This window comes from Spermophilus citellus (genome assembly GCF_964194105.1).
Source record: "Spermophilus citellus genome assembly, chromosome: 9".
Taxonomy (NCBI): Eukaryota; Metazoa; Chordata; class Mammalia; order Rodentia; family Sciuridae; genus Spermophilus; species Spermophilus citellus.
In genome coordinates this window covers 139,498,229-139,508,905 of record NC_138191.1, presented here as the reverse complement: position 1 = coordinate 139,508,905, position 10,677 = coordinate 139,498,229, and the positions used below count along the sequence as shown (strand labels likewise).

The 10,677-nt window shown below is 43.4% G+C and overlaps 1 long non-coding RNA gene across 4 annotated transcripts in view; it reads right to left on the bottom strand.

The window, feature by feature from the left end:
• Positions 1-296: 296 nt before the first annotated feature.
• LOC308655407 overlaps positions 297-10,677 on the bottom strand; it is a 78,355-nt gene continuing 67,974 nt past the window's right edge. Inside the window, exons 2-5 of one of the 4 annotated variants that reach the window (XR_014023468.1) lie at positions 5,409-5,580; positions 4,295-4,381; positions 2,096-2,210; positions 297-780 (exon numbers count right to left, since the gene is read on the bottom strand). This is a non-coding gene — a long non-coding RNA (uncharacterized lncRNA). Of the gene's footprint in view, positions 781-2,095; positions 2,211-4,294; positions 4,382-5,408; positions 5,799-10,677 lie in introns of those variants that run through there. The other 3 variants (XR_014023469.1, XR_014023470.1, XR_014023467.1) reach the window with 3 other exon arrangements.

Below are 10,677 nucleotides of genomic sequence, written 5' to 3'. Positions count from 1 at the left end.
GAGGATTGAACCCAGGTCCTCGCATGTGCTAGCTGAGTGCTCTACTACTGAGCCACAACCCCAGACCCAATATATGATCTTTTGAAACCATACCTCTCATGCTTGAGTCCTGTCAAAGACATCTTCTGTGTGTGTGGTGCTGGGAGGGACTCCATGGTCTCTCACATGCCGGGCAAGTGCTCCACCACTGAGCTGCACACCCAGTCTCAAACATGTCTTAATAAATAGAAATTAATTAAAATCATTTGATTATGAGCATTTCCAAACAATACAATTCTCTCAAACCCATTCTCTCAATCAAAAAACAAAGTAAGCTAATAGTAATTTTTAAAATATTCCTTATAAAAAATAGAAGTCCACAGAATTAAAAATTCTATAAAGGGCTAGATTTGTGGTGCAAAGGCAGAGCATTTGCCTGGCATGTGTCAGGCCCCGGGTTCAATCCTCAGCATCACATATAAATAAACAAAATAAATAAATAAAATAAAAAGATCCACTGACAACCAAAAAAAATATTATAAAAATTCTGTAGACAACTGAAAGAATATTAATCAAAAATTGAATTGGAAAAACCTACTGCACAGAACTGGAAACCTGGAGGCCATGGGGAATTACATTACAGAATAAATCTAAAACAAGAAAATGAATCAATTAGCATACAAAACCTTGGACTGCTACTTAGAGTCCTCCCACTGGATGGGATCCTGGGATCATCAGGGCTCAAGGCTGGCTGTCATCTGCCCTTTAACAAATTCTACTTTTGTTTCAAATGTTCATTATCTATAGAGAAAATAAAAAGAGAGAAAGGTGACTTTTCTAAAGTTATTTTATGGTATATCGAATTCTGATACAGTCAAGATAATTCATCCAATGCAGGATGTCAGTGTTTATACAACGGTCCTTATTTGTTCACCATTACAAATATACTGCCAATTAGCACAGCAGCCAGGGAGCTGGTCATCCTAAACTAGCAGGGGCAGAGTCTGGAGGAGTGGGAGGGAAGGTCAGGAGGAGGAGGGGGCCTGGAAGATGGCTGGGGTCTGGAGAAGAGGCAGGGTCTTAAAGAGGAGGAGGATTGGGCTGGAGTTATGGCTCCATGGTAGAGTGCTTGCCTAGCATGTGTGAGGCACTGGGTTCAAACCTTAGCACCACATAAAAATAAATAAACAAAATAAAAGCATTTTGTCCATGTGCAAAACAAAAATTTTTTAAAAAAGAGAGAGAGGAAGGTGAGGTCTGCAGGAGGACTAGGACAGGAAGAAGGGAAAGGTCTGGAGGAGAGTCAGGATCTGAAGGAGGGGGAGAATGAGTCACAAGGGGACAGGGCTTGGCAGATGGATGGGACCTGAGGGAGGGACAGGCCCTAGAACATGAGTAAGACATAGAGGAGAGGCAGGGTAGGAAGGAGGGGGAAGGTGGTTCAGGAAGACAGGCAGGGCCAAAGAATATGGGTGGGGTCTGGAGAAGAGGAGTGTCTGGAGGGGGAAGCCTTAGCAAGAGGGTCCTGGAGGGGTGGCTTCTTGCTAATTAAACTCTCCACCAAAACAAAAATGTGTGGCAGTGGTAGCTCAGTGGTAGAGTGCTTGCCTAGCATGTGTGAGGTACTGGGATTGATCCTCAGCACCACATAAAAATAAATAAAAAACTAAAAAAAAAAAAACTTAAACAAAACTAAGCAAAGATTAAAGAATAAAAATGTGGTTCATTATTAAAAATACAGGGGATGTATTTTTAATAAATTCTGGCTTTGTTAGAAGTAATATATTTAAACCTAAGCGGCTCAGAAGGCTGAGGTAGAAGGATCTTGAGTTCAAAACCAGCCTCAGCAAAAGCAAGGCATGAAGCAACTCAGTGAAACTCTGTCTCTATAATACAAAATAGGGCTGCCCCACTCCAGGCATCTCCCTCAGGCTGCTCTGAAGAGAAGGGAACCCCGGGCATCCGCAGAGACGTGACCCAAGAGAGTCCCCACACTGGCGTCTCCTCCAGACGCTCTGAGGAGAAGGGAACCTCGGGCCTACTTAGAGACATGAAATGTGAGGGTCCCCAACCCTGGCATCTCCCTCAGGAAACCATGGAAACCCTAGAAACATACCACATGAGGGTCTCCAAGACAGGCATCCCCCTCAGGCTGATCTGAAGACAAAGGAACACGGCATTCCTAGAGCCATGACTCACGAAGTCTGTAAGCCAAAAGTCTGCTGAGGCTGCTGTAAGAAGAAGGGAGCTCCGGGAGTCCCTGGAGGCATGACCCACGAGGGTCCCCAACCTGGGTCTCTCTCACAATCTGCTTTGAGAAGGGAGCTCTGCCCCTCTCTGTGGAGTGACCCAACACTCCAGTGAGCTGGGGCTCTCCCGGGTTGGTCCTGAGGGGGAAGACAGCTTCTCACTCTCAGGGACGCAGCATTAAAGATGGCGGCGAGGCCCTGCCCCTTCTTGACCACGCCCCTTTGGCCTCATGCACGTGCACTAGCTGCTCATGGCTCAGAGGCGGGGCCTCTCCCAGCTCCCTGGTGAATGTCAGCACCTTCTTCCAACCTCAGCAGTTACTGAATAAAATCTGTTCCCACTGCTGTAACTAGGTCTTGCTGTGGCACCATGAGGAGTGGAATCTCAGGAGAGGAGAAATGGAGTCCAGGAGACCCCCGCCCTGCACTCCACTAGGCCAAGGGCTGCAGCAGCCTGAGGCAGGTGGGCAGAGGCACACAGGGAGGCTTCCACAGGGAGTCTAGACCCTCACTCAGGCGCCCAAGGGCAGAGACCACCACAAAGGCTTCTGGGACATGTAGTCTTTGAGACTGAATGACTTATCCAGGGTCATTTTAGAATCAGGAATTTTAAGAAAATCTGTTAATTCCCAGCCCAGGATGACCACTGAAGGAGGCTAGAAGAACCTGAACTCAGACCAAATTTCCAGTAGCCTCTGAGAGCATTCTAGGTTACTCAGTCTGTCCTGCCTGTCCAGCTCTCACCATAGATGCCTCTGGGAGCTGCAGGCTACACAGATTCAGGGTTCTCAGGGATTCTAGACAAGTGTAGTCTGGTGCTCTGCTCACACAGTCTTTGCCCTTCAGGACCATGGAAGTTGCATGCCATGTGCTGGCCCAGGCACCCTGGAGGACCCTGGCAGTGGACTCTGGTGTTTTACCCATGCAGCCGTCACCCCAGAAGCCTAGGGGCTGCAAGATGCACATTTACCCTCATACCCCCAGGATTCTGGGTAGTGCAGTCTTGAATTCTACAATACAGCCAAGATGCAGAGGTCTCTGTGAGCTGCAGCTACTCAGGAACCCCTAGTGATTCTGAACACTGTAGTATGGGATTCTGACCATTCAGCCCTCACTCCAGAAGCCTATGGAGGCTTCAAGTAGCACTTTAACGCTCATACCCCCACCCAGGATTCTGAGCAGTGTAATCTAGTCTTCTACAATGCAGCCCCCACCCACAGAAGGTCTCTAGAAATTGTAGGCTACACACTCAATCAGGCATCCCTAGGGATTCTGGACAGTGTAGTCTGGTGTTCTGCCCATGCAGCATCACTACAGTGGATTCTGGGAGCTGCAAGCCCCCAAGGATCATGAGTATTATAGCCTGGTGCTATGTTCAACTGTACAGTGACTACTTAGAGCTCAGAACCCCTCAGGAATTCTGAGTATTGTATTCAGTTCTACTCAGTCAGCTCTCACTGCAGAAGTCTCTGAGAGCTGTGGGCCATTGATTATTCTGGGTAGTGCAGTCCATCCTACCTAAGTGGACTTCACCATCAAAGGTCTGGGATCTGTGTAGCACAAGCCTGCCTAGACACCCCTGAGGAGTCTGTGTAGTGCAATACAAAGCTTGCCCCAGCAGTACTCAAAAGGTAGGTGTCTGGGAGCTGCAGGCCCCCAGGGATTCTGGGTAGTTTAGTCTTGCCTTCTGCCTCCATAGCCCTCACTGTGGAAGCCTCTGAGAGTTCCAAGCCACATGGACATGGGCACCTCCAAGAATTCTAGGTAGTATGCTTCAGCTCCCTACCCTGAAGCCCTTACTGCAGATCCTGGGAACTGTGATCCCCCCTGAAGATTCTGGATAAGGTAGTCCAGTGTTTTGCCTACATGCCCCTACTGCAAGGGCCATGAGAACTGAAGGCCACATGCTTGCCTTGGTACTGAAGACCTCACTATGGAAGCCTCCTGAAATTGCAGGCAGCACATTCACCAGTGTGTCCCCAGGAATTGCAGGTAGTGTAGTCTGACCTGCATAATGCACAGCTCTCACTTGGGAGGCCTCTGGGGGTTGCAGGCTGCATACTCACCTGGGAAACACACCTCACCAAGGATTCTGGATACTGCAGTTAAGTTCTCAGCCCAACAGTCCTCACAACAGAGGATCCTGAGAGCTGCTGACACCGAGATTTGTGGGTAATATAGTCCTGTTTTTCCTACTCACTGCAGAAAATTCTGAAGCTCAAATTCCCCCTTAGGATTGTGAGCAATGCAGTTCAATAGTTTGCCCACTCACCACAGAGGATTATGGGAGCTGCAGTCCCTGATGGTTCTAGATAATGCAGTCTAGGGTTTGCCTGCACAGTCCTGCTGAAGATCACAGGAGCTGAAGACCCCATGCTTTCCCTGGTACCCTAGAGATACTAGGTAGTGTGCTCTAACAATACAACTGTCACCACAGAAACTTCTGGGACTTACAGGGTTACAGGGTATGTAGGCATCCCCAGAAGTTCTGAGCATTGAAGTCAGGTATTTTGCCCTTGCAATTCTCACCCCAGAGGCTCCTTGGAAGAGCAGGCACCCAAAAGTAATTGGTAGCATAGTTTTATTTTTTTGTCAGTACAACCCTCTCTGCAGAGGTCTCTGCAAGCTGCAGGTCCCCAAGAATTATGGGCACTACAGTTTGTCATTTGACCCATGCTGCCCTCACTTCAGAAGGCTCTGGTAACTGCAGTGATGATTCTGTAGTTACCCAGGATTCAGGGTAGTGCAATCCATCATAATCCTTATGTCTCTAACCCTAGAGGCTCCTGAGAGCTACTTACTGCATTTTCATGAGTCCTTATTCTCAGGCCCCAGTGAGACTACAGGCACTGGGACCTCCTTGCACCACCTTGAGGGGGCATTTGTGTCCTTAGACACTCAAGCCACACAAAATGCATTGACACACCATAATAATGAGAAGCCAAAGCCTCAGTAAGAAATACTGTTGTTGTTGTTGGGCTGGGGATGTGGCTCAAGCCGTAGCGCACTCGCCTGGCATGCACTGGGGCGCTGGGTTTGATCCTCAGCACCACATAAAAATAAATAAAGATGTTGTGCCCACTGAAAACTAAAAAATAAATATTAAAAAAAGAAATACTGTTGTAAAATAAGTTCTGCTAAAATATTACCTGAGAAAATAAAGAACATGGCAGAACTTACTTTTCAGCACACCACGCAGTGCACAGGAAGCTTCTTGCTCATGTTTTCCTCAGATGGACCTCAGTCATCCTGAATCCACAGTGGAATCTCCATGGGTAGGTGCCAAGGAGAAGGAAGCTCTGGTCCTCACCATAGATATATCCACCAGGCATCCCCAGGCCATGGTATCTTTCTAGGTGTGTCCCCAGGTTAAAAAAAAAAAAAAAACACTGGTCTGCACCTTAGATAGAGCCCCTAGGAGTCCCTAGATATGGCATCTCTCAGGTGGGTCCCCAGGAGATGGAAGTTTGATTAGAGCACAGAACACAGCCCCCAAGCAACTGATCAGAGAAAGTGGCCCCCTGCTGGCCACTGTAGACAGTGCAGGATGCTGGGTGTTCACTGTTCAGAGCTGCACCCCCTTGGGCTAGGCACAGTGAAGCTCTAAAATTCATACTTCTGACTATTCCAGGTCATGATTTTGGAAATCAGAAAGAAAAAGAGCCTACCATCCTATGTCTTGATCAGAATGAATGAAGATAGCAAACAGCAAAATACATGGCCCATAGGCAAAATTTCATTGATTTCAGCAATCATGTAGAGGAAACAGTGAAATTTATAAACTGGAATAAAAAAAATTTTAAAACATTAATATTTCAAATAGAGATCCCCAAATTTGAAGTACTTTCATGTAAGTCTTAAAGTACAATCATTCTTTCAGAAAATCTTGAAATGTTTAGAAAGAAATCAAATAAAATATAAATAAATGCAGATATACTTTTTTCAGGTCTCAATATAATTAAGATGAAATTATCTCAAACCTGACCTGAAGATTCAGTGCATTCCAGAAATTCCCAACAAACTGTTTTTAAACCTAGATTAGACAGCACTGACTGCAAAAGGATACACTTCAAGAAGCCACACATATGGATGCCAGAACCTACCAAAATACTCTCTAGACTTGCATTTAAAATGGGAAACTGTAAAACTCTAGAAGATGTGCATGATCACATGTTTCATGATGAGGTTCTAAATACAGCATGCCCCAAAAAATCCATAAAAGCTGGGGATGTGGCTCAGTGGTTAAGCACACCTGGGTTCAATGCCTGTGACCAAACAAACAAACAATAACAACAACAAATCCTTGAAAGAAAAACCTGATAATGTGGACTGTATTAAACTGCTCTGTAAAAAAAAAAAAGTCATATTAAGGAAATAAAAAGACAAGTCAAAGACTGGGGGAAACATTGGAAAGTATATGTCTAAAACAAACTTGTGTAAAAAATATAGTAAGACACTCAACAATAACACAACATAATAGGTAAAGATCTGAACAGACAATGCACAAGAAAGATACAAGATGGCAAAGAACCATAGAAATGACTCTTAGTATCACCTGTCATGAGGAAAGCACAAACTAAGACCTCAAGGTGCACTGCACAACTACTAAGCTTCTAAGGTCTTTACTAAGTGCAGTATCAACCATGAGGATGATGAGCAGCCACAGGAACTCTTATGCATTGCTGGTACAGCACACAACAGCTCATCACTATCAAAAAAACTGGCCATTTTCCACAAAGTTAGACATGGTATCACCATATGGTCCTAAAAATATAGACAACTGCCTCAAAAATGTATATCTAGAAAACAGCAGGCAATTACATATAGTAGTTCTATTCACAATGCCCCAATACCTTAAGCAATCAGGATGTGCTTCAATGGGTGAACAAATAGCATAACTGCTATGAATCCATGCCATGGAGACCCTGGTGTCTCTGAGCTCCCCCAGGTCTCTTCTCTAGTCTGGACCCTGGACTGCCTTTACCTTTGCACACGTCACAGAGGGAAAAGTGAATTCTGAATAGAAACACCTGTATATGCAGCTGATAAACTCAGGCTCAGTATGCAGTTGCTGCCTATGGAAAGAGATTAAAAAGTTCTGGATGTGGGTGGTAAATTCAGAAAAATGCAAGCACAACAACCCAGGCCTGCATCTTTGTTGATAGGAGCTTCCTGAGGAACAACAGACAAACATGGAGGCAACTCCAGGATCCCCCACAGAACCACATCTAAGGGAGAACCTGGAGGTGGCTGCCATTAGGACCCCTGTGACCCACCTCTGATTAGCTTAGAGGACATTATGCTACAGCTTCATACCACCATCCCAATTTTAATTTCCTCTCTTTCCTCAGGTTGCAAATGCATCCTGAGCTTGGATTCTATTGATTTAGTGTTGCAGAGAGCTGTGCCACTACCTAGTCCTGATGCACAACCTCAGAAATTCATGTTCTGGTTATTCAACATACGTTTGCATATTTTAGCTAAAATAGAGCCCATCGTCCCATGTTTTGGTCCATCAGAATCTTTATCTTTATACCCTAATCTTTATCTTTATATCCTACAGTTACCACCCAGTTAATCCCTATCAGTGGATAATTAGGTTAATGATTTCATTAGGTTGGTACACTGATGCAGGTTAATGCTCTCAGGATCCAGTCATTACACATCTAAATTTTCTCTCATTGACTCACATATGAGATTTTTTTAAAGGACAACTCATATCTAAACCACAATAGTTATGGATACCATAAGAACATGAAAGGACACAGGGCAGCTATTATATTAGCCTTAGGTGCTACACTATGAATATCATATTAGTATTAAAGATCATAGGGATATACTATTTTGTTTTAGATGTTATAGTATATATATTATATTTGGATTAGAGACCATAGGGTAGCTATTATATTAATTTTTGATGCCATGTTGTGAATATTATTTTAGTATTAGAGGCCATGATGTGGACATTATATTAACATGGAAGCTGTTGTATTAGTGTTCAAGTCCACTCTACGAATACTATGTTTGTATCGGAGGCTACATGTGGACACAATAGCATCAAAGGCTACTATGGATAATACATTAGCATTAGAGGCTGCACATGGACAACATATTAGCATTATCACTCCACCATAACAGTATTATGACACTGCCATATCCAGGAAGGTGGCACATACCCTCTGGTGGTCATTAGGACCCAGCACAGAATGCTTCAATTAAGTGGTGTATGGGCATCCCCTGACATTCCTGAGAAATGGATGAAATTCAGTACTGTATCTAGATTACTCGAGGCCATGATTTTGGAAATTCAAACTAAAATGAAATCCAGTATTCTTGTTTTTTAAGAAATGGTGATTGAACAAGTTATTTAAACCATATTGAGTGAAATGAATGTAGACAAAAACAGAAACTCCTACAAAAATTAACTCATAATAGTCCATAACTAAAATGTGGTAAAACTAAAATAAATCCGAAAAAAATAAGAAAATCTATGTGATCTTAGATTTAGTGATGGTAGTGTACATTTGTTTCTGGTATAAGGGGTTGAATGCAGGGCCTCACACATGCTATACAAACTTTCTAATACTGAGCTACTTCTCCAGTCCTTGATGATGAGTTTTAACTCACAATACCAAATACCAACTGACTAAAAAAAAATACCAATAACATGGACTTTATAAAGTTCAATTTTTATGAAGTGCACTGTTGCAGGCCAACAATCCCAATTACTCAAAAGGCTGGGGCAGGAAGATTGCAAACTTGAGCCCAGCCTAGGAAATTTTTTAAAGGATGGGATATATCTCAGTGGTAGAGCACTTGCCTAGTTTATGTGAGGCCTGGGGTTCAATCCCCAGCACTACACACACACACATTTTTTTTCCTACTCTGTAAAACATGGCAAATAGTTATACAAAATTATGTTCAGCATCCCATATCATCAGGGAATCATAAATTAAAACAATACTGAGGTAGTATGGCACAGCTATTAGAACTGCTGAGCTCTAAGAAACAGCAGTGCACCAACAGCTGCAGGATGTGAGATACCAGCAGTCTCAGGCATTACTAGGAGAACATGTGGCATGGCCACTTTGGAAGATGATGTGCCAGTTCTTCACAAAACAAAAAAGTCCAATCTATGACCCAACAGTGTCCCTCTAAATTACCTTCATTTAGAGAAATTCTTTGAAAAAGTATGTCAAAACAAAACTAGCATGTAATTATGCATAGCAGCTCTATGATGCTGATCAGATCATAAATAAGAATGTCCTCCCATAGCTGAATGCATAACCAACACAGAATATAAAGGAATGAACTGCCACCCTACACAGAGACATAGATAAATCCGACCTGGTACACTGATAAGTAAAGTAAGCCAGATTGAAGAGGCTACATGCTGTATGGTTTACCTTTTATGAAATTCTAGAAAAGACCAAATTACAGAGGAAAAGTTTTGCAGGATGAGGCCCAGGAGCCTCACAGCACAGGAGTCTCCATCTACATGGAGTTGGGGTGCACCACCCTTCCTGTGGTTTTTTCATGACCATCCTCCATCCTGAAGCTGCCCTAGAGCCCACCAAAAGTCCTTATTAAAGCACAAGGCCCTCCTAGGCCCCCAGGAGATTCTACAGGATTTAGGAGCTCTGTGCAAATAACCAAGATAAAAGAATCAATATTAGAACAAAAGATGCTCCTAACACCTCTATCACTCAGAAAATATGAAGATTTTAGGAGTGCTGCACCGGGAACTGGGTGCAGAGGCTGAATGTGTATTTCTTTTTTTTCTTTTCTTTTTTTTTAGTTTTTGGCGGACACAACATATTTGTTTGTATGTGGTGGTGAGGATCAAACCCAGGCCGCACGCATGCCAGGAGAGCAGACTACCACTTGAGCCACATCCCCAGTCCTGAATGTGTATTTCTTATTATGTCAAAGCCCATAATCTGGAACAATAATAAATTCATTGCTCATAATGAAACAATGAATTAATTATATGGCAGAAACTGGGAGCTAGATGGGGTGAGAAATTATGATAAACGAGGGATGAAGGCAGAGGGATCTATGTCATAACGGATCAGAATCCACTGACTGCAGATCAGTATAAATTCACAGTTTGCTTAAAACATTCAAAGATGGTTCCACATAAGCATAGTTAAAACTAGGGAATATGAAAAGATTAGAATACATATACACTTCTTTGCATTGTCAGTTGTGTGGATCAAGATGCAAGATGAAATATGTTTTATAGACTTTTTTAAAGACCTTTATTTTATTTTTTTTTATGTGGTGCTGAAGATCAAACCAGGTGCCTCACACATGCCAGATGAGTGCACTACCACTGAGCCACGGCCCCTGCCAGATGAAAGATTTTAATATCACTCTCTAATCAAAGGAGCCAGGACTCTTTGAAGAAATGGCTGATACTAAGAGTAAGACAGTAAATATATAAGTC